Source organism: Amblyomma mixtum, chromosome 6, assembly GCF_055824585.1.
Source record: "Amblyomma mixtum isolate Tamu chromosome 6, ASM5582458v1, whole genome shotgun sequence".
NCBI classification, from domain to species: domain Eukaryota; kingdom Metazoa; phylum Arthropoda; class Arachnida; order Ixodida; family Ixodidae; genus Amblyomma; species Amblyomma mixtum.
In genome coordinates this window covers 72,733,864-72,755,869 of record NC_143017.1, presented here as the reverse complement: position 1 = coordinate 72,755,869, position 22,006 = coordinate 72,733,864, and the positions used below count along the sequence as shown (strand labels likewise).

Below are 22,006 nucleotides of genomic sequence, written 5' to 3'. Positions count from 1 at the left end.
TGGTATTGTTTTGCGAGTTTGCGTGGCCTCCCCGCGTGAGCCCATGTCGTAAAGAGGTTGGGTGCAGACAGGTGCTGAGAAGGCACTTTGCTGAGACGGAGTGTGCCCAAGATAAAAGAAACGCCGCAAGTGCATTGACGCTCCGCGAGTCGTGGCCGCACAGCTGCAGGGAACCCAGGCAAGCAATAGGCACACATCGCTAACAGGCAAAGCGCAGTGCATGACGGGAAGTTCGTGTACCGTGCGGCATGTGAAAGTAAGCATTAAGGTACTTTAAGCAGTTATCCTTAATACAACAGTTAAAATTACTAATATTTTAACACTTTACAGCCAGACGACCCTGTATAGTGATGATAGCAAGCTTTCTAGAACAAAGTACAAATTTTGCCTCCTTTTACAAACTATGATTGAAACAGAACTTAACTTCACTACACTACAAGCGAGTAGATGGGAGCAGGGTATTAAATTATGAAAGGCCCCAGTATGGCAGTGTGCTTACGCTTGAATATATGCATTAAACTTGGAATCAAGTTCGGTATTTATGAACTGGCCGCGCTGTTTTGTTGTCAAGCCCGACATACACCACAGCGTAATTGCGCAACTCGACCTTACTAGACTGCGTCTGGCGCATGGTGTCTGGCCTTTCCTGCTTATACGTATGCTTAAACACAACACGAACAAACGACCTTACTAGTGTGTTTCTTGTAATCTGAATAGCCGAGGACAGGACATGGTATATAAAACAAGCCAGCGCGTAAATGAGACTAGCTGATGACAATATGAGATCATTCCTGGTTTTCTTCGCGATTTAAAACAAAATGTCACCGCGCTAGCCATCAGGCGATGGAAAGACACTACAAACCACTTATCTTCGGCGTTTCGATACTGCTTTGTCTACAAGCTTTGTGCATTGCAATGTATTCGTTCTGAAAAGCTGTTATTGCTTTCAAGCTCTTCAAAACCATTGTAAGCAACGTGGCCCTTTATGTTCTCTTAATTTCCTTCTTATAGCAACCACAGTTTGCCTGTAAAGGGTGCACCACCTAAGCGCAGTTCATATTGTGGCAGAACAATCTTACCAAAAAGGGGCGAAAGGGGGGGAGTAAAAATATTAAGCACATGCCGAGCCTTGCCGGATAATTATCCGAAAAATTATAACCGCACTTGCAAAAAAAAAAAAGGAAACGCCAGAAGCCATAATCATTTCATCGGGATGCTCCGGAACTACACAATATCTGTAGAGGAAAAAATTAAAATAAGCATCTCCTTACCAGAAAATCCATGGAACAATCTAGTCAATACGATCGCAAGCAGCGGTGTGAGAAGGAGTCATAAGTTACACGAACATTTTCTTTATTTGCTCACTACCAGGTCAAGGCTGACCGCAGGAAGGCATGGCAACTAACCAATATGAGCGCTCCGAAGGGCGCGAAAAGCTTACTGATCATTAAAGACAAGTACCGAATGATTCAAATTTCACTGCAATTAAGGCGCATGATAATAGCCTCCGACAATCTACGAGTCTGTGTGGAGAAGCACCGAGTGTAAGACTGGTACTTCATTGCTAGATAAATAAAAGAACTGGAACGATAAATTTCTTCCCTGTCTAGCCACGCACACACACACGCACGCACGCACGCACGCACACACACACACACACACACACACACACACACACACACACACACACACACACACACACACACACACACACACACACACACACACACACACACACACACACACACACACACACACACACACACACACACACACACACACACACACACACACACACACACACACACACACACACACACACACACACACACACACACACACACACACACACACACACACACACACACAGGCATGTATTTTGCTGAAGAAACAACATCGCTGCTTCATCAACGGCAAGTCAAGTTCGCCGGCGCAGTGAGGAGCATGTCGACTATGAATATTTATTCCAGCAACTCAAAACTGCTCTGAAATATTACTGAGAGCTGAAAACTCAGTTGAAGATTGAGTCTGTTCGAAGCTAATAAGCTTTTTTTCTTTTCCCACTAGATCTGATTGTTTAATCGCGAGCTTAATAACTAGATTTTCTCCCTTTACTGCAGCGAGAAAACGAGTGATTAATCTCTTGGTGTTCCAGCAGTTGTAACGAAGAACGGTACGCATAAAATCCACAGCGAACGTCATCAGCTTTTCTAATAATTCCTGGAAGTGAAAGTCAATGAAGAAAGAAAAAAAAAGAAATTCACTATTCGGCAGATATCGAGATAGAGAGAAAGGCACTGAGAATTACGCGCGGTGCGTTTTTCTTTACCTTTCATACGCAAGTTCTGCGAGTGACAGCCGAAATACAGAGCTCCGCTGCAGAAATGTGCTAAAATTTACAAAGCACACACGAATTCGGTGTGGCAGGGAGAGCAGGAAACAAGGAAACGCTGGAAAGGTTTTTTTCTTTTCGGAAGCGAAACACAGTCGGGCGAAGCCGTTTCAACTTTCTTGCGCCGCCTTGGAACGCGGAAAGGAACTGGAAGCACACTGTGCATACGACACAACCGGAGAGCCGGCGCCTTAGTCGTGCCGGACCCTTACTTCTCTTTCAGCTCACTCGCACTTCACTTTCAAACAAAACAAGGAGCATAAAAAGAGAGCAAACAAAGGAATAATAAAGATATTTAAAAGAAAGCGAAGGGTCGCTGTAGTTGCTGACGACATGTCGCGACGACGGAGGAGACGTCCACTGTTTAGCCGAGTGCAAAAAAACTGACGCGCGCCGTGCGCTATTTTCAGAGATCCCTCCGCCGCTCGAGTCCAGCCGGGATGCCGAATGCGCACGTCGACCGAGACAAGAAGAGGATCGGCTAAAATGTCTAGCAAGCTCAATGTTTTCGCACTGAGAAGAAAAAAGAAAAAGAAAAGCGTCTGCGGGTTTATTCTCAGCCTCGGCACTGATTGAGAAGAATAAGGGAGGAGAAATCGTACCGCACAAATCAACGAGACATACAGACGACGGCAGCAGCAGTCTATGCGCAAATGGTGACTGACAGCCGAACCAGGCAAGGCGTCTTGTGGAAGAAGAGAACTCTTTTGTTTCCCGTTTTTAATTTGCTTTTTTTTTCTTTTCGCGTTCGAGAGTGAGGAACTCTTTTTCTCTTCAATCCTCCGTGACAGAGTACTACACAGAAGCTACTTTGTTACGCGCAAAGCAAGGCTGATTGGCTATCGGAGAGTGCACAACACGGCCGCGGTGTCTGCTGGACCGGGAAGTAAAAGGAAAAAAAAAAAAAACACGAGCCACGCGAGAACGCAGCGCTGCAATCTATCACGCATTATGTTTTTTGAGCGCGCTAACGAGTGTGCGCGCGCTAGCTATTTATAAGTGAAAGAGAGGCGCGGGAGAGCCTCTCGCGCGCAGAATAAGAAAGGAACGTTGTTCTTCTTGGGCGACTCGCTTCCGAATTTTCTCTTACTTGCTGCCCCGTGAACGAGGGGCGAACAAGGAGCCTTCCGTTTCGAACATCGGCTACTCGAGACTGTGACGCAACCCTGTCAAGCGCCCTCGCTGAGAGAAAAGCCATTACACACAAAGATGGAGGGGAGGAAAGAGAGAGAGAAAAGGATAAAAAAGAAAAAGGCATCGAAGAAACGATCGCCTGACAGTGGAGGCTACTGTCGTACGTCTATCTCAAGTATAGAGAAATGACAGCTGCCGGTTATGCGGTCAGGGGTAAAGTTACTATCGCAGAATTCAAGTGGGGAAAAAAAAGTTAAAGAGAAAGTGAGAACAGGTGATTGTTTTTATCAGGTTGCGCAAGCTTTTGAACATGTGGCCATACCTTCGGCCGTTTTAAGATCTCCGAAGCAACCATATAATACATGCAATGCTCCTCAGAATGCATTTATCCTTCCTTCCTTCCTTCCTTCCTTCCTTCCTTCCTTCCTTCCTTCCTTCCTTTCTTTCTTTCTTTCTTTCTTTCTTTCTTTCTTTCTTTCTTTCTTTCTTTCTTTCTTTCTTTCTTTCTTTCTTTCAGCGACACACAGTTCACAAATTTTGTTAGAGATGTGTTTTGTTCCTCGCTGTTTACCAGTTCCTCACCACATTCTGCTATCTTATTGCGGCACGACCATGTGAGGTTACGTATCTGTACACGGCTACACAGTTTAAAAGCAGTTCGGCCCTTCGCACATTCGTGTTCGTGGCGCCACGAGTTCCCGCGCCACGATTGTACCAGTCGCAGGGGTTCTGACAATGTTTTTTTCATCGATTTTACGCTTTGCATTCTGAGCCAAGCATAAAAGCAGCATAAAATCTACACGCGGCTTAAAATCGAAGCCTAAAGGCATCATAATGGAAGACCACCAAAATCACTTCAATAAACTCGTATTATTCTAACTCGTGAGTGCTACTTATCTACCAGTGATTGAGAGCTCCAGTCAATCCCCTCGTTCACCTGGAAACCGTCACGCGCAATGAAGAAAAGTGTATGCACGGGTATGGAGGTGGTTTTACAGCACAGAAAGCAATGGTATCGGTGAAATTGGCTCGTTTCGCATGCTTATTGAGAAGTCTAAAAATTTTAACTAACTTCACATCAGACAGTACAGTTCATTTAACTTGTAGCCGCATACACTATGCGCTTCTCCTCCACCGCAGTCAGTGCCGTTAAAAGCTAACGGGCGAGCAGCTGCGTCAGAAAGAACGTAATTTTTGAAACTGTGCTGATCACATTCGCAATACCATCGGTGCAAAACACTGTCTCTTGGCACCACGGCCACCATCGAGCAGTTCCCGCCGCTATAGAGGCGGCCTGCAGCGGCCTACAGCGATGTCCCCAACGAGCATCCATCCCATCCTCTGTAAGGTCTACATTTTCTTTACCCCACTTTTCTTTCTTTTTCGCTCTTCTTCGCCTTTCGCGAATAACACAGCCAATGTTTTGAAAACAGGACGGGCCTTCCGAGGTTCTATACAAATTTCACCGCTGGGAGCCCAAGCTCGTCCCCGACGAGACGAACGGCTTGGTATACGTGTGTGTGCGTGCGCAGCAAGAGACGCTGGAAGCATTTTTTTTTTTGCCGCCCCTCCGTCTCCCCCGAACACCCCCTCTCGTCCCCCGCCCCCTTCCGTCCTCCCCCGACCCCACTACAACAGGCGCAGAGACAACGCTCAGCCTGAATGAACCAAGCTCAGAGAAACGAAAAACAGATAAGAACAGAGCGGGAGAAAAGAACAACTACCGCCATCCCCGCATTCTGAAGCAGGCTAGAGGAGGGGGAAGCACTGAATAAAGTATGCCCAAGCTACAGCAGAGACAACGCACGGCGCGCCATAAGAGAATAGCCAAAGCACAGCGCTTCTGCCAAATTCGGTGCTTGCAAATGAATCTTCTGGAAGGAAGCAATCTTCACCGTTTCTCGCGCTCGTTGTTGCTTCTGCCCCCTCTCCTCTCCCCTTCCTCCTCTCTTCTCCCATCGTTCCCTTTCTATTTGCGTCTCCCAGCGAAGGCAAAGCCCGCCCATTAGTGAGCGTCTTTGCGGTTGTTCGTCGGGCGCCAAGCTCGTTCGCATTATTCGCCCGGGAAATGGGTTCGCGAGAACACGAATGGACGCCGCCGCCGCTGCACGACGACAACGACGAAGACGAGAAAAGGATATTTCCATTTATAAACAAACCCGGCCGCGCGCGCTTCTTGCTGTTTGTGTCGCGGCCGACCACCAGGTAAGCGCGCGCTGCTTGTAGAAGGAGTTTTTTGTGTTTTTTGTTCTGTTCATTGTCGACCCCCCGAGTTCGACCCAGTCGATGACGGCCATCTGCATGTCAGCGGCAGGGGAAGCCTGGAACAGGGACCGACAGCACAAATGCGATTGAAGTGCTTGCTGTTGTTTGCATGTTCCTTATCGTGGGAAAAAAATTCTTCAGTCCTCGCCGCCGAGACGACTTGCTCGTTTGCTCGTCCGGCTGTCTGCCTGTTTTTGCTGGTTTGCTGTTTGAGCGTTCAAACACGACGCGCGGAGAAAAAAAGGGGGGGAGGAGGAGAGGGAGAGAGTTCAGGCGCAAAAACAGGTGCACTTCATTCCAACGACGCGGCCAGGTCGCGAGGCTTACGCGGCGTTATACAACGAGCGTTCCTTGGAATAGCAGGAGGACGAAATGAAGAACGTCAGATGAAGCACAAAATAAAGAAGAAAGAACGAAGCAAGAAGAAAACGCGCGGTCGAAACTAGCGCTCGTCCATCCCGCGGCGAAAATCTACCTGTCGTCCGACAACAAGTGCCGGCGGCGGGCGAGCGCCGTGGGAAAACGCGAAAACACCTGCCCCTCTGACCCGTCTCGCCGCGGCGGCGTCTCCAGCACAATGCTGGGGTTTTCGATGCCGGAGCAGAGAGAGGGGAAGAGAGAGAGAGATCAGAGAGGGAGGTCGCAAATGAAGACACAATGGCTCGACGTCGAAATGGAATATCGAATCTGCGACCAACGCCCCCGCCGTCTTTGCTGCGGAGCGCCGCTTGCGGTTTCACTGCGTTTGAGAGGGTATAGTGTGGCAGCAGCGTCAGCCTGACGGGTACACGCACCGACTCGACTCGGGCCTAGGCACGCGGGCCGTTATCAAAGCGGGCCTCGGGATTAGAAGGCGCAGATTTCGACCGCCGGCGAAAGCGAGTGTTCTTGATCGAAGTCTTGTGTAGACGAACGGGTAAAGACGGCAACGCACACGCATTTGGCACGTCACGAAGGGGGAGGGGGGGGGGGGGGGGGGGGGGACGTAATCGGAGCGCGAGCGAGACGTAGAGGAGGAACAGAGCGTGGGAAATCGCGTGCCAACAACCTGCCATGCTCCACCCTTCACACTCGCGAAGAGACGGACGGAATAGAACTGCTTCGGGCAGCACTGAGGGCGAGAGAGAAAACGCATCTGCCATCGCCGCAGACGGAGCCGACGCCGCCCCCACTGCCGCAGTGCCGCGTCGTTTGTTTCGAGGAGTAATACGACACTTGCCTGTCACAACTATAACTCGGTTCTCTAGATTTTTCCCCTTCCCCATTTCTCCGCAGGAGGCAAAGCGAAGAGGGCGATCGACGGCGGCGAGGCGGCTCTGTGGGGTGGAGAGATCGCAGCCGCTCCTTTGCTCGGCTTCCTCTCCCCCCTTTTCGCCATATTTTCCTTAACTCCTTCAAACCCTCACTCTTCGCGGCATTTTCTATTTTCTCTCCGTACTCGTCGCTTCTTCTTGACTGTCTCGATTTCTTACTCAAGTTCCGAAGGCAGGAGGGAGGGGGGTAAGTGTCGTCGCGACATGAACGAAATGCGACGTCGCCAAAGAAGCGAGATGGCAGAGACACACAAGATGTAAGGAGCAAAGAAAAAATAAAATAAAGTGGAAAGAAAGCAAAGAGGAAGTAGGCCGACGTAGAAGGCAGGGTAGGGCTGGCGGAGAGCGGAGATGTAGGACTTTCAACGATGGGGTCATATATTACCGACAGAGGGCCGCGATTTTCCAGTTTTCCGGTCGAGGCGACCAATCGACCAACCTGCGCGGGGGTTGGCGCGCCTATATAAGGGGGCCGTGCCGAGGTTATCCGCCGTCTCACAACCGTCGCTATCTCTATCCGGACGGGAGACCCCGAAAAACGCGTGGTTCGCAGAGGTGATGGCTTCTTCGGCCCGCGTAGACCGCGTGTTTGTTTTTTTTTCTTTTCCTAAAATACTGGATTCTCGCGCGGAATATATATACGTATACGGTGTACGAAAAGGGTTCCGGGAACGATCGGCGAGCCAACCGAGCGGTAGAAGTGGCCCCCCAACAGTCAATTATTCCGGGAACCAAGGCAAAAGAATGACAGAAAGAAACTGCCCCCCATTTGGTCACCGAACGCAAACTGGCGATTGGAGCCCATGGAGCGTAAATATGCGTTCGCAGAGCCACTGCAGAATCCCTTCCTACGTGCTCCTTGGAGCATGGAAGAAGAGGTGCCATTTACTTTCTGGCGTGAACGTACCGGTCAATAGATGTCCCCCGATAAAATAGTGCAATACGCGAGCACTTTAGAGCACTCTCGGCACTTTAGATATACCCCAGGCATTTTCGCCGTGAAGTGAAGTGTTCTTCGCCGAAGAGCTCCCCGCGTTCCTCTGGACCACGAAACTGATTCTAAGCCGCGGAAGAATGGAATGATTTCGCAAGAAGTAAGGCGGTGTATAGCTTCCCTTTAAATGCACCACTGCTGCCTTAAAGCATGTTCTACCTCTAGACTTTTGCTGACCTGCTTAAAGTTATGCGCTCTGCCGACCCGGAATAACGCATATTTTCTTTTTTCAGACAAGGAGAAAACGTAAATCGAATCACGCTCAACGAACAGCCAGGCGAGGAATCAAAGCAAAGAAAACTACAGCAATGAAGTGGAAGAAAAGAGTTTCTACCTAATTAACATTTTATTGGACAGCGAGCAAATTGGCTATCAAGTTCGCATGCCCTCTTGTTTTGATCATCCATTTCAATGGGCCGCCAGGTTCGTCCGTTGCTTTTTTGGTTTTTCTTCAACGCCTTTCGTTTTATAGTACGAATGCTCGCGCAAGGGGTTTCGACCAGATTTCTTCAGTTCCGCATGACCACATCATTAACGGCCACGATGAGCGGCTTTCGCAAACATCCGGGTAATTATTTTAATTGGCCCTAATTAACTCTCTCTGCGTTCCGGAAACAACGCCAAGCGTCTTGTTTGCGTCCATTCGCTATCGTACTTTGTTACACTCTGCATTTTTCGAGTCGTCGTAACGATTTCCGCTACGCGCGTGGTAAGTTATAACCTCGCCTGATCGCTGTAAAATCCATAGCACCGTATTTTATTGTCTCCCCGATTCCACTGCGCTGTACGAACGGCCCCACCCGTTTTTCTCTCCCTTCGAAAAAGAAAGAAAAAAAGGAGAGAAGACACTAATGCACTGCATTCAGCTTATTATTTGTGAAAATGTCCATTTCATACATGGAAGAGCACCGGAAACACAAGGGATTTCAAAACTGAGCGTAGAGTTCGGGACTTCTGACAAACGCATTATGAAAATTGCTTTGTGGTAGCGGTGAAAGAGGCTTTAGAAGAAACTATGACGTTGCCTGGTTCTCACTGTAAGCTTATGAGCTCAATAATTGATAACTGTTGCTGAGATTTCTTTTTCTGTAACGGATCTGAGATGTGTGAAAAAAAAATGTTGACATGTGGAAAGAATTTATGGCAAGCCATGCGGTAAATGCTACTTCTATAATACATTAAGAGAAAGTGAGTAATAAAGGCGGCAATAAACTCTAAACGACGAACCATGGAACGAAAGCCGAAAGTAACAAAAGTAAAAGAGCAACAAGAGAAGGCATTCCACGCAGCACCGAACCGTTCGTAAATCGCTTGCTTCGCTGCGCGGTTTGACACAACGCGACAGCTGTTAACGATAAGTCATATCACCTCCGCACGCCCGGTTTCGACGTTCAGCATCCCCCCTGCTGACACATCGACTCGGCGATGACTGCTCTGCGAATGAAAAGCAATCTATGTAAGCAAGCTGCCGGCAGGGTTAGCGGAAGTCGCCTATATCGTCTATGCGTCGGGAACGCAAGCAGGGTGGTGCATGTTTGTCTGTGTGCCGAGGGGGAAAGAGAGGGGGAGGTAATAAAACGGTGCCCGCTTTTATGCGACGCGAACATTCGCGCGCCTCGAAAGCCCATAAGGCTCCCCGGCACGCACGGAGCGGCTTGTCGCGCAGGCTCTCTCCTCTCTACCGAGTGCGTGTTCAGTCTCTGTGTACGAGCGCCTGCGTGCGCGTGTCGAACACGGGCGCGAGTAGGGACGGAGGTGGCAACCGGCCGGTTTGACCCCGGGCATGAATACGCGCTCGTCACGGCATCTCTCGTCGACAGGGGAGAAAAATCGCGCTGCGTGTTAGGCGCAGATAGATATGCTTCTTTAGATGTTTTTTTTTTCACCTCATACAATCTCCTTTTTGTTCCTTTTGTTTCGTCAGCTTGTGAAAGCTCAGGCTGGTTTACATAAACAAGAGGAAAAGCGCGCCTCCGAGTCGGAAGTAAGGGTGACACAGAGCACGACCAGATGATGGTTACAGGAACTCGTTTCCGCCGTGTTCAGATTGCAGAGTCGCAGTGTAGTGTCGCACGCGAGACAACAGATCGTTGAATAGGTGCTTGCAGTTTCTGGCTGGGGCGCAGAAGCTTCCGCACACCAAAGATCTGACCCAGTACAAGCTTTAGCAAGCTTACTGCAGATACAACCCAGCATTTTTCAGTGCTGAACGCAAAGTACTATGTGTTTTTCTTGACTTTTTTATCTCACCGCATCGCATCGTATCGTATCGAATCGCATAGAATTGCATTGAATCGCATCATATCGTATCGTACCGCATCGTATTGTATCGTTTATTACCCGCGCATTCGATATGCACTAAACGAATACCGACGGGTACACATGGGACCGATGGGATCGCAATCAGTTTCACACGTTGTTCTGCGAAACCCATTCATTGTGCGGTTAGTAAAAGAATGAGGGGGTATCAGAGCGAACGGGAGAATGAGAAAAACACTGGCATATTTAGGCGATTGATAAAAACAAAAAAATAAAAACGGCAAACAAACAAAATGGTTCTCCCAGTAGAAGCGATGTGACGCACTCGGTGCAATTAAAAGCCGGAAGTTATTCTCCGCGATCGTACCACTCTTCGTTTCTGTTTCCGTCAAAAACCGTCTCAAAGTTTAATTCATTTCTGGCAGACGTGAACAGCAATCTGTCTTTGTCTGCGCGCGCGCGCACGCACGCACAAACACACACGAACGTGCGCACCCAGTCAGTGACGACTCTCACCAACAGCTTCTATGCACAACCACCGCGCGCACGTGGAGCAGCAAAAGGTAGACAGCAGCAACTCCGCTATGCAAAACAGCACTCGGGGCAAGGAGCGGAAAAAACGCTGCGACGCAAATAGCCGGAGAATGGTTGGGGGGGGAAAGGAGAGAGAGGAAGGTCCCAAAGAGAGAGAGAGAGAGAGGAGAAGAGAGAGAGCGAGAGAGGGTAGTATGGATTTTGCGCACGACCGGGTACCGAGGCATCTGGATGCAGCCTAATCTTGCGATGTTTTCTCTCCCAGCGTCGTATACTCTCCGCCCTTTTTTTTTTAGTTATTTATCCGCCTCGCTTTTATTTTCACCGGAAATCTCTTTTGCTTTGCGGAGTCGGCGGAACGCCGTCGAATTTATCTACCGCATCATTTGTCTTCCCTCCGCGAAGACGCCGCCGAAACTGTCGCGGCGCCACAGCGCCCGACGCATGCAAAAACGGCGAGCGCGTGCGAGCGGGGCCAAGCCAGCGGAGTAACCGAATTTATACAACACAAAAGACGAATGGACGACGTTTGCCGCGGGCGTTTTCGCAAACACAACAAATACAAGTGAAAAATAAAGGAAAAACAAGCTTGCGAGAGCGCACGTATTAGGAAGGCAGCGTTTTCGCGCTCGACCTCAAACTTGTGTAACAAAGAAGCAGAAGATGTATAAGAAAGCATGCATAACAAAGAATCAGAACATGTGTTCAACCTCTCAGAACGACGGTTATACGCGTTCACTAAAGTTTTCGCGCAGTCTTCAATTCTTCTTTTCGCTTTGTGTTTCTTTTTTCTTGTCAGAACCGCGTTGGCAGACAGATGAAATGAATGTTTCAAGTAAAGACAAAACCGCGAGTGTTTTGGGAACGTAGTATATCCACAGCCGTGTTCACGTCCTGACCGAGTGCAGACGCGCAAGGCGATGTTATCGCCACCTGTAGTGTTTCGAAGTTTCGAGCCTTTCTTGCTCTTCGCCTCACAGCATCAATTTGTGATGAATAAAATAAAAATAATTGAAAACGTCCTGAACTACACAGCGAACTTCCGCGTTGTAGCCTTAACCACGGACGACCGAAATCGCGCAAGAGCTTCTGGAAGTTAATCCCGCTAATGCCTATTACGATGATCTTCGGAAACCTGTTTCCTTTTCGCATCATAAAGCCGGCCTGGATAACCGAACTCCGCACTTATTTTTACTTTTCCGGGCGGGACGCAATTAGACTAATTATGATCGGCCGCCGCACTTCAATTAGCCGGGGGGAAAGAAATCCCCGACGAAGGCAAAGGACATGCCTTCCCTTGAGCCGCGTTAACGACTCGTTCTATACCCTCGACTATACGTTGAATCTCGTTAGCACCGTGCGCATACGCTCCCGCTCAAGTCGCTTCGTAATTAACGCCCAGAAACCAGGAAGCGGGGAGACCCTAATCTCACCCAGTTACGAGACTCTTGTCATCGGATGGCGGCAGATTAAACGAGATTAATCCTCTATACCTACTCAACCCGAGATATTCAATAAACAGTCGAGATCCGATGCAAAACGTCCACAGCATATATATCACCGTGGCTCAGTCGTTTAGCTGCCGTGCACGGTGTTATGTGTTATCGGCCGCCGGTTTCGTCATCTGCGTTTGAACTAAGTAGGGAGCAGAAAGGTAACACATACGAGCTTCTCGGTTTCAGTTTCACTTTTGAAGGCATAAGAAACAAACAACTTGAACCCGCGTAACCTTTGGGAGACGAGACGAGACAGGCAGTAGTGTCATCGCTCGTCCTGTTCCTCTCTCTCTCTCTCGTCCCTTATTTTGCGCTGCTACCGCCCAGAGAGCAATAGTTAAGGTCACCCAGGGCTGACGAAAGTTCAACTTCGGCATCTCGCGCTCTATTTCACGTTCTATTTCACGTATCCCCTTATTTGCGTTTAAAACAGAAAGAACGCCCTGTTCTAGTTTTTCAAAACATTGTGTAGGATTGGTCGAATGTTTTAGGGGAAACCCCCAAGGTGGAGTAGATTTGTAATAAGGGAGCAATTACTCATTGGCATCCACCCGAGCGCAGTCATACGGCTACAAAGGAAAGCTGTACAGCTTTCTCAGAAACTTCGTAGTTAAAGAAAAATTCGTCCTGGTCCGGGGGCCAATGAGTAATTACTCCCTTATTACAAATCTACTCCACCTTGGGGGTTTCCCCTAAAACATTCGACCAACACAGTTCCCACTTCGAGTTATTGATCAATTCGCTCTTGTCCTACCATAAGCTTGCCGTCCTGGTTAGCTCAATTGGTAGAGCGACTGCTCCGGTGCACTCTAAGAAAAAAGGGTGTAAGAAGGGTGCATCTTCACGACTTATGCTATCTGAAGGCGCATGGACTAAAGATGCACTTTGCAGAGTGCATCGTTACACTCGTGTGGAGGTGGTGGAGGCCGTTAGTCTCTTTCAGAAAACTTACCCCCTTTTTTACTCTTCAAACCAGCTGTGTTCCCTCTGCGCGAAGACGCTGTACAGCAAAGTATGCAGCCCTCACCGCCTCCCCTCCCTCTCGAAGATGGCTCTCTCCCGAAAGCGGGGTGGCGGGGTTATTTTGAGGACAATAGTTAAAAGCTACGCTGGCTCACGCTCCCCCACTGCATTGATCCTTTCACCCGCGCTGGCGACACTGACCGCGCCTCCTCGCTTCTTCAAGGGACCAGAAGCTATTTCTTCGAAGAACACGTACAGCGATCTTCTGCCCATCTCCGCCTGACATGGTCGGCAATAATGGCGGACGAAGCGGCTTGGCGGATGCACAGAACGTTACTGAAAAAAGGTGCATTGGCCGCGATCGGCCACGACAACCATCACGCATGCAAACATGCTCTTGGTTGCTAACGACCAAAATAATCACTAATATTCGGTGCATGTGCTCTCATACTCATGATTGGATATCATTTTAAAAAAGAAGTAAGTCAGCAAAGACAGACGGCATGATCGGTGCTGTGTTACTCCTCTGACCAATCGCAGCTCTGAACGAAATCAACAGTTTAGCGCTTCAACACATCAGAGGCATGAAAATTATTGCGCTTAAAATATCGGCTTGTGGTTAAGCTTTTATTAAAGAGGTAATAAAAGCTTTAAAAGGAACAGTTTTGCTTCACAGCCAGCGTAAGCTCTATTAGTCAGCGCTGTTCTTCATTTTCTAATAGCGTACGATAAGTACCAGGGCGGTTAATTCCCTCCGTACAATTTCGAATAACGTGCACTGCTTTTCGAATAACCCCTCGTTATGGCACATGTTCCTAAGCAAATAACAGACGAATAACAGAAAGGGTTCAGGTTAACATGCATACAAGTTAATAAATCAAAATCAGACGAACGAGCGAGATTGTTGACGCTGTAATTTTATGTTAGCTGAAGATGCAATGTAACGCAAACCTCGAATAAATTGCACTCTCATATTTCTGCTCCATTTCAACAACAAAAAAGAGCCCTACTCGCTGATAAACGCGTGATCTTCACCACTAATACTGACAACGCTGAAAAACAAAAATGCAAGAAACTAGGGAAGGAATAATTCTGCATCTGAACTGAGTTGTGAACGTGGCCTGACCATTCCATATATATAGGTACATTTTTGTTTAGAGCACTTTTACCAAGACACGAGCCAGGCCTCAGAGTCGCACTTTTGCTGGTCTACTATGAGATCACCAGCATTTGTACATCTGCTCGGAAACTCCTCAACGCAGCGTAAAAGACATTTCTACGTTTCCTTTCCAACAAGTGTACAGATCCTTTCTCTCGGCACAAGATAGCGAAGCCCATAGTAATCAGTTTTCGAGATAGCTGCATTTCCTGATCATGTTTTGGCGCGTACAAGTGTTTCACATAGAAGCAATTCAATTTCAGCTTATTTTAAATTGATAAACAGGGAGCGAGGTGACCAACGCGATTTAAGTCTATTCGAACTTCTCTTGCGTATGACATTGTGCTGCACGCCTACAAGAGCAGAAATTAGCTTAAACTCAGTGTACGTGTACGTAACTTTTAGCTTTTAGGTTGTTCCGCGCAGCTTTAATGCACTCAAGTATAGTATTGATATTCAGAAATGAAGTTGACTGCCTCCAATTTTTTTTTTTTTTTTCGAACTGTAGCGCTATGGAAGCATCGAATTCCGCAACAAACCGGGTGCCAGAGGAAACAGTAATCAAGGCGCTTATATTGCGGCAGTGCATTGTGAATTCTTATGGAATGGTTCATGCGTCAGGAAATAACTCTTTCTTTTAGAGGCTAATGAGAAGCACTAAACAGTACATTGCACTAGATAGACGCAGCCCGAAGACCCAAGCTCGAAAATAAATGAAACTACGGCGTATAAACCGGCAGGTTTTCCTTCATCATCGTAAGTTGCTTCGGATGACTGAGACTTTTGTCTTGTATGCACAAATAAAACTGAGCTAAAGGACACATTGTATCGCACTGACGAACCAATCTTTAACAAAAGCATAAATTCAGCGGTGGCAACTGCCTATATTGAATAAAATGAAAGCGCGTATAATAGACGGAATCGCCCGAATAACCAGTCGGTTGAAGCGTCTTAACGGATGCTTGCTGGCATAGATAGCGCTGGCAGTGCTCCATTTCTGCTCTGTTGACCCATTTTGAAAATATTTTGAGAACTTCGCGAACACTGGAACGATGTGAGGTGAGAACTGCTGCATCAGCAGTTGTCGACTGTCGTTTGAAGCCCTGTTCTGCGCCATCTTCCTCAAATGTTCAAATGTTGTGAATCCCCTTTGTTTGCCTGACGCTTCTGATCACTCGATGCGGCTTTATTAAATCAATATTTCTACAGCTGTGTCTATTTCGATTGAGTTAAACTATTTTTGAACAGAGCGGTTTTTTTCTTCGGATTCTCCTCACACGTGCGGCCCCATAAGCACAAAAGAAAGTTGAAATTTCTCGCAGCAATATCACGCGGCAATATCAGTATTTAAAACTGTTACTGTGCCTGACATTGAATCAATAATGCTGCAGCATTCACATCGCTTTCTTAGCCGGTTCTATCACTGATTTAGAAGTACAGGAAGGGCAGTTTATTGATATATATTTCGCAGTGCCTTCTGTACGCGGTAGTTAATGAGAGCTGACGAGAACTTCCGAATGATGCTCGTAACTTTAAGCTGCAGCTGCTCTGAAAACTATTCTGTTGCATACGCCACACATTTACGGCAGCATCTGCGTAATTCATACTGCGTAATAGCTGGCTGCATTAAAAGCTTCAAAGGGATACTGCAAGGACTGATAAGACGAGTCTCGCCGCGCTCGTTGTCTCCGATAACGGAAGAGTTGTGCGCACGCCGAAAGCGCGGAAAAATACGTGCCACAAGGGCAGAGAGGCGCATGCAAAAATAATAAGCTACCAGCACATTGCAAGCGGAGGGCGTATTCAGAGGAAGGTGATCCTCGTTGCGATTGGCCAACCGAAAACAGACGTCACAGCGCTACGCTACGTCACTCTTTGGGGACTTTTGGGGAACATTACGCTTCAACCCACAGGGAAAATTTCAACTCTTCGTGAAAATCCCTGCTCGCGCCGCGTTTACCGCGATTGGTGCGCATATCCCAAGGTGCATCTCTTGCCAACACCACCTGCTCTTGCTCGCTTCTTTTTTCTTTTCCTTTTGCCTGGAGCATGGAGACTGACATGTGCGACGGCGCTCCTTCAGCGGCCACCGGCAAAAATTCCGAAAGGAAGTGGTGCAAGTTTTGTGACAAGGCGTTCTCTAATACTAGTAATTTAAAAAAACACGTGAAGAATATTCATGGGGAAGTAGCGTTGCAACGTATAAAAGACGAGGAAGCGCTCACCTGTAGTAAGGCACGGCCGTTCTCCTGCGACTTATGTGCGAAGCATTTTGCCACCCTTCGTGACCTGCGGCGGCACCACGTGCAAGAGCACAACTTCGAGGAAGAAGTGGAGAATCTAGTCTTCCACTCTAATAAAGGTAAGAACGAAGTCGATACTATTGCATGCACGCACGCAGTGATCAAGGCAACAAAGGACCAAAGCGGGAGGCAGTCGCGCGCTCGTCATAGCTTAGCAAAAGTTGCAGTTTATTGACCTTCCGAATGAGCGCATTTTAAGTTTGTTAGCACAAAGCGCGTTCTTTTTTTTATTTACGGGCTTACACTCACTTGGGGAAACTTGCACGTGGTTTTGTGCACAAAAACTTCGCGATGACATGCACGTTTTTTTAAAGGGACCCTGAAATGATTTCGATGGGCATAGTCTAGTGCAACAGATCTGTAGAGGTGGCCTTTGCGGGTATTCGAGTGAAATGTGAAACGTAATGTATTATAACTTTGAAAGACATGACTTGTCTTAGTTATTTTGCACTTATTTGTAATGTAAGGTGTATAGTTTGTACAAAGCATACGTAATCAAATCATTCTGAAGTGTAGCATGACTCAGCACTTTACTAGTAATGTGAGGTGCGCAGTTTGTACAAAGTTGCAGTCATGCCTCGCACTCATGACCCGTCATAATGCAACATAGCATGACTGCGCACTTTAATGCTTTGGCATTCTCGCTGATGAGTGTGTGTCTGCATTTTTTTTTTTTTGGTATCCTAGCTCCTCCATAAGCAAAGCGGCAAGCAGCGCACACTCTTTCATATTTTAGACTGACCACTGCAGGAAAAAAACTGGTCGTGCGGCCCGTCCTTGCAGCAGACTCGATGCTTCAGGCCTTGCTTATGCTTCGTTGCATGCACCTGCGATGTTGACAGAACTGCACTTCATATCTCCGTCGCAACTGCAACGTGACGCAGGCACGCGCAGACAGGACACACGACATTGCCGCGGCATGCGCTGGCTTAGCAGCGCTGAAGCCATCGCAATTGCAACACGCAGAAGCGTGTAGGATGAATGCCCAGCGTTGTTCTGCCTTTGGAAGTCAACAGCGCTGCCCTGAATTTGTGGTACAGGGCCATGTAAAAGGTTGCTGTGCAGGAATGAGTTCTTGCAGAGGGTAGTAAAATTGAAATACTTCCATGTAACAGTCTGTGCTATCACTTAACCTGCACTTAATATTTTCTCCAAAAATTGTTCCCCATGCGCTAGTAGCAGGAAAAAACAGTAAGCAAATGACTGAAAAATTTTTAACAACAAAAAAGCTGGGAAATGCAGTTCTGCACTGCAGGTTAAAGGCTAAAAAATTTGCAGCTAAATCCGTGATTGTCATGCGCACTTGGCAGAGGCAGAGCACCAGTAGTAGCGCGACAGTATTGCATTGTGTTCCCACTCCATAGCACATGCATTTTTCATTACTGCATGTAAAAAGTGCAATGCAAGCAGTGTGATACACAACGAATAGAGAAGTTTTGCCGAAATTCTTTAAACGAGCGAAAGCAGAACTGCATGAACATTGCCTCGTCTTGTTAATTTACTCTTGGCTTTCTAAGGATGCCTTATGCCGTTATTCATGTGCTATCATTGTGTACATGTTTTTATCAAAATGAAGCACACCTTTGTTCACGCCTCAATTTTTTCTTTTATTTCTTTTTTAGTCGTGGTGTGTCATGAGTGGTCATGGACTTAACATCATATGTTGGCATCGTGTCATAACTATGTTACAATGCTGCTGTGAGGCTGTGGTTGCTATGTCGTCATTGCTATGCTTTTGGCACAAAGCCATGTACATCGCAAGACCTTGCTCGGGGTTTACCGTTCGGAATAGTGCTTTCACACTAATAATTAACTAATACTATGTGGAGTGCTTAGTTATGTTTACAATCTTTCCGTTTCAGAATTTTGCTCCTGGAAAGACGGAGAAGAAAGCAAAACTTGCTGCCATTTCATAGCTTCAACAGGAAAAAAGGAATGTGGATCAAGTGTTTTTAAACGCTACCTGCACTGCCACCGTTCCGGCTCGCAGGAAGAGCTTCCTATAGAACAGCGCCAAAGGCAGGAAAAGGGGCAAGGAAGCTGCAAAATCGGGAGACACTGCTTTGCTACTTTAGAGGTCACGGAGAAAGACGGCAAGGTGTATGTAGTGTTTCAAAAGAAACACTACGGACACTTTAATGAGGCCTGCCACCAAAGGCTGTCCCAGGATGAGGCCAGAGTGCTTGCAGGTTAGCCACTCCTCTTGTACAAAGCATTTGTGCATGCAGTGTTGACTGTACCGGAATGTGAGAACGTTTACAAGCTACACTCCGCCAACCCTTCATAAATGGGAGACGAAAGTGCAATAGAAATGTATTTTAGGGGGAAGTTATTGTTCATTGAACTTGAGTGATCATTTCAATAATATTCATTCTCCTGCAATGCATCTATGGCACAAAAGAGGAATGTCCCACAAAACGAGGGGGCGGAAGAGGTTATAGTAGGACACAGCTTAAGAACCAAGCGGCCAATGCCCCTCAAAGGAAACCTGCCAGCCAATGGCATCTACCAATTCTCATGATGTCATGGTTAATCCTAGGTGGTAGCATTGCAGGAGGGTGGCAGATGAAAGGGGATTAGTTACGGCTTAATTGGATTAACTGATGAAAATCAGCTGACACCACTGACTGGAGGGTCTCCTTTGAGAGCCATCTGCCACTTCATTCTCGAGTTGTATCTGACTATAGTGCAATTGACTTAAGCCTGCTTGGTCGCATGAAAGGGTGAGAAACAATTGATCCACGGCACATTGCAGGCACAGCACAGTCTGTATGAAGTTCATGCTGTCTAGTTTAGAGGTGCTTTGTGGAAGGGGTCTAGTCCTTCAAACTGAACATAATTACGAATGTCATCTAGCATTGATCTACTCCAATGTCTGTTCTTTTGTTTTTCTGCTGGTTTCATTGACTATCCTAGGTCTGTCGCTCAATCGGCTGACATTGAACTTTATGCGTAAGAAGTCGGCTTGAACTTGGCTGCCTGTCAAAAGCGTAGGCATTTCATTGCAGATACGCAACGCCACCGGTCTAACGGTTGTATAAGGGGGCATGTTTTTTCGCATAAGACAGGTTTGTCTGCAGTCAGCATTCATTAATTCGAATTATTTGACTGTTTTGGCACTTCATCAGTAACGCTCGCAGGAATGGCTCAGTGGTTTGAGTGTTCAGCTACTGAGCTGGAGTACCCGGGTTAGAACCCGGCTGCTGCAGCTGAGTTTCGATGGAGGCAAAATGTGCTGAGCAATGCCAGTGCTCAAAGGTCCTCAGGCGGTCGAAATTATTACCAAGCCCTCCACTACAGCACCTCTTTCTCTCTTGCTTCTTGCACTCCTCCCTTCCCTCATGGCACAGTTTGAGGTGTCCATGGAGAAAGCGGGGCAGTTACTGTGCCATTTCTTTTCCTCAAAAACCACTAATATAGAACGAACAAGCAGCATTTATATTTCAGCTTATGCATGACTGGAATGCCCTCCAATTGTCTCTGACTTAGCAGCAGTCATTCAGGTGTTGAAACCAAAACAGCTTCAGAAAAATATTCACTCAGAAATTATTCACCTGGCGTAAGTGAATTCTACATTGTGACTGGTGCAAAGTATTGTCTTGTGCACAAGTCCAAGGAAACAAAGATCGCATTCAAAAATTTGGTGTCCCTACTCCTTTAAAGGTTGCTGTCAGGCGAATCAGTGCATTTTTTGAATATGCAGAATGAAACGGGACAGGATGAGAAGCACATGTCCTTATTCTTTTGTTGTCCACATTTTCAGTGCTGTTATATTCTGTATTTATAACACGCAGAGAAACAACCATTTTGTCGTGTGCATTGCAGTGCCAGAAAAGAGAAATGAAAGTTGATGAATTTTGTGTAAAAAAAAAGTTGAATTTTGAGTCACCTGTGAAAAGGAACGAAGCTGAAGATGAAGGAATGTGACTAGAAGTATTTGTCACTTTATCACATGGCTGTAGGCAGATGTACCAGAGATGTTAACAATTTTTTTTCTGTGCAATTTTCAGGTCGGTTAGCAGAAGGAGTGCCTGCAAAAACTATTGTGCACAACATCCGAGCAGGCACAAGTGGATCAAGCCCACGGATGCAACTAGTGACCACTAAGGACCTCCGTAACATTGCAGATAAGTTTAGGATTGGTAAAACAGAGCAGAGAGATCCAGACGATTTTAACAGTGTTGAATTATGGGTCGAAGAAATGAGGGCAGAAAATGAGTCACCACTGTTGTATTACAGGAAGAAGGGTGACCCCAACAGTCATGATGGTGACTTTGAGCTAGCATTAATGACGCTCCCACAACGAGAGTTCCTTCATAAATTGGGGGCAGCGAAACTGTGCATTGACTCCACCCATGGCACAAATAAGTACAAATTCCAACTGACAACCCTGCTCACAATTTCTCAAGATGGATCTGGTATCCCATGTGCCTACTTGATTTCAAAAAGGGTGAACATGGGCACCATGGTGAGGTTTTTCGAGGCCATCAAAGAAACAAACACAATACAGTGTCAGGCATTTATGTCTGATGATGCCCCTGTTTATGGCAATGCATGGGAGCAGGTGATGGGTCCCTTGAAGAGTCGACTGCTTTGCAGCTGGCATGTGCTACACAACTGGAGCATGCGCCTGAATACAGTCACAAACAAGGACTGCAGGAGTGCAATAAGGGACATGCTGCACACTCTGATGAAGTGCACAGATGAGACGGAGTTTCAGCAGTTGCTCCCTGCATTTCTTTGTATCCACTCCAAAGAGCGGCAGCTTAATCGCCTTTCTCCAAAGGAGCTGGAAGAGCTGGATGGCTTCATCAGATATTTTGAGAAAACATACGCAAAGAGGGCATGTCAGTGGGCTTACTGCTATCGGCAGTACATTGGTTTAACAACAAATAATCACTTGGAGTCAATGCACAAGACATTGAAGTACTCTCACTTTGGTGGCAAGGTTAATGGGCGATTGGATAGATTAATCAAAGTACTTTTTAATTTCACATCTGAAAAGCTTTACAACAGGGCTATTGCACTCGTGAAAGGAGGAGCAGACCACCGCAAATCTGCCCTATTTAGGAAGCATAAAGTGGGGATTGAGCTTTCTAAGTCCAGTACTGAGAGAGTGGGAGATGGCCAGTGGCATGTAAAGTCACAAAGTTTGGTGAACTTCAAGCACACAGTGCAAAGAACTAGCAAATCG

The 22,006-nt window shown here is 47.1% G+C and overlaps 1 protein-coding gene and 1 pseudogene across 2 annotated transcripts in view; one reads left to right on the top strand and one right to left on the bottom strand.

Annotated features, from left to right (window-relative positions):
• Window positions 1–22,006, bottom strand: part of LOC149339356 (irregular chiasm C-roughest protein-like) — a 358,742-nt gene that overhangs the window by 49,248 nt on the left and 287,488 nt on the right. The gene's annotated exons all lie outside the window — the stretch shown is intronic.
• Window positions 16,362–21,475, top strand: LOC149339358 (uncharacterized; annotated as a pseudogene).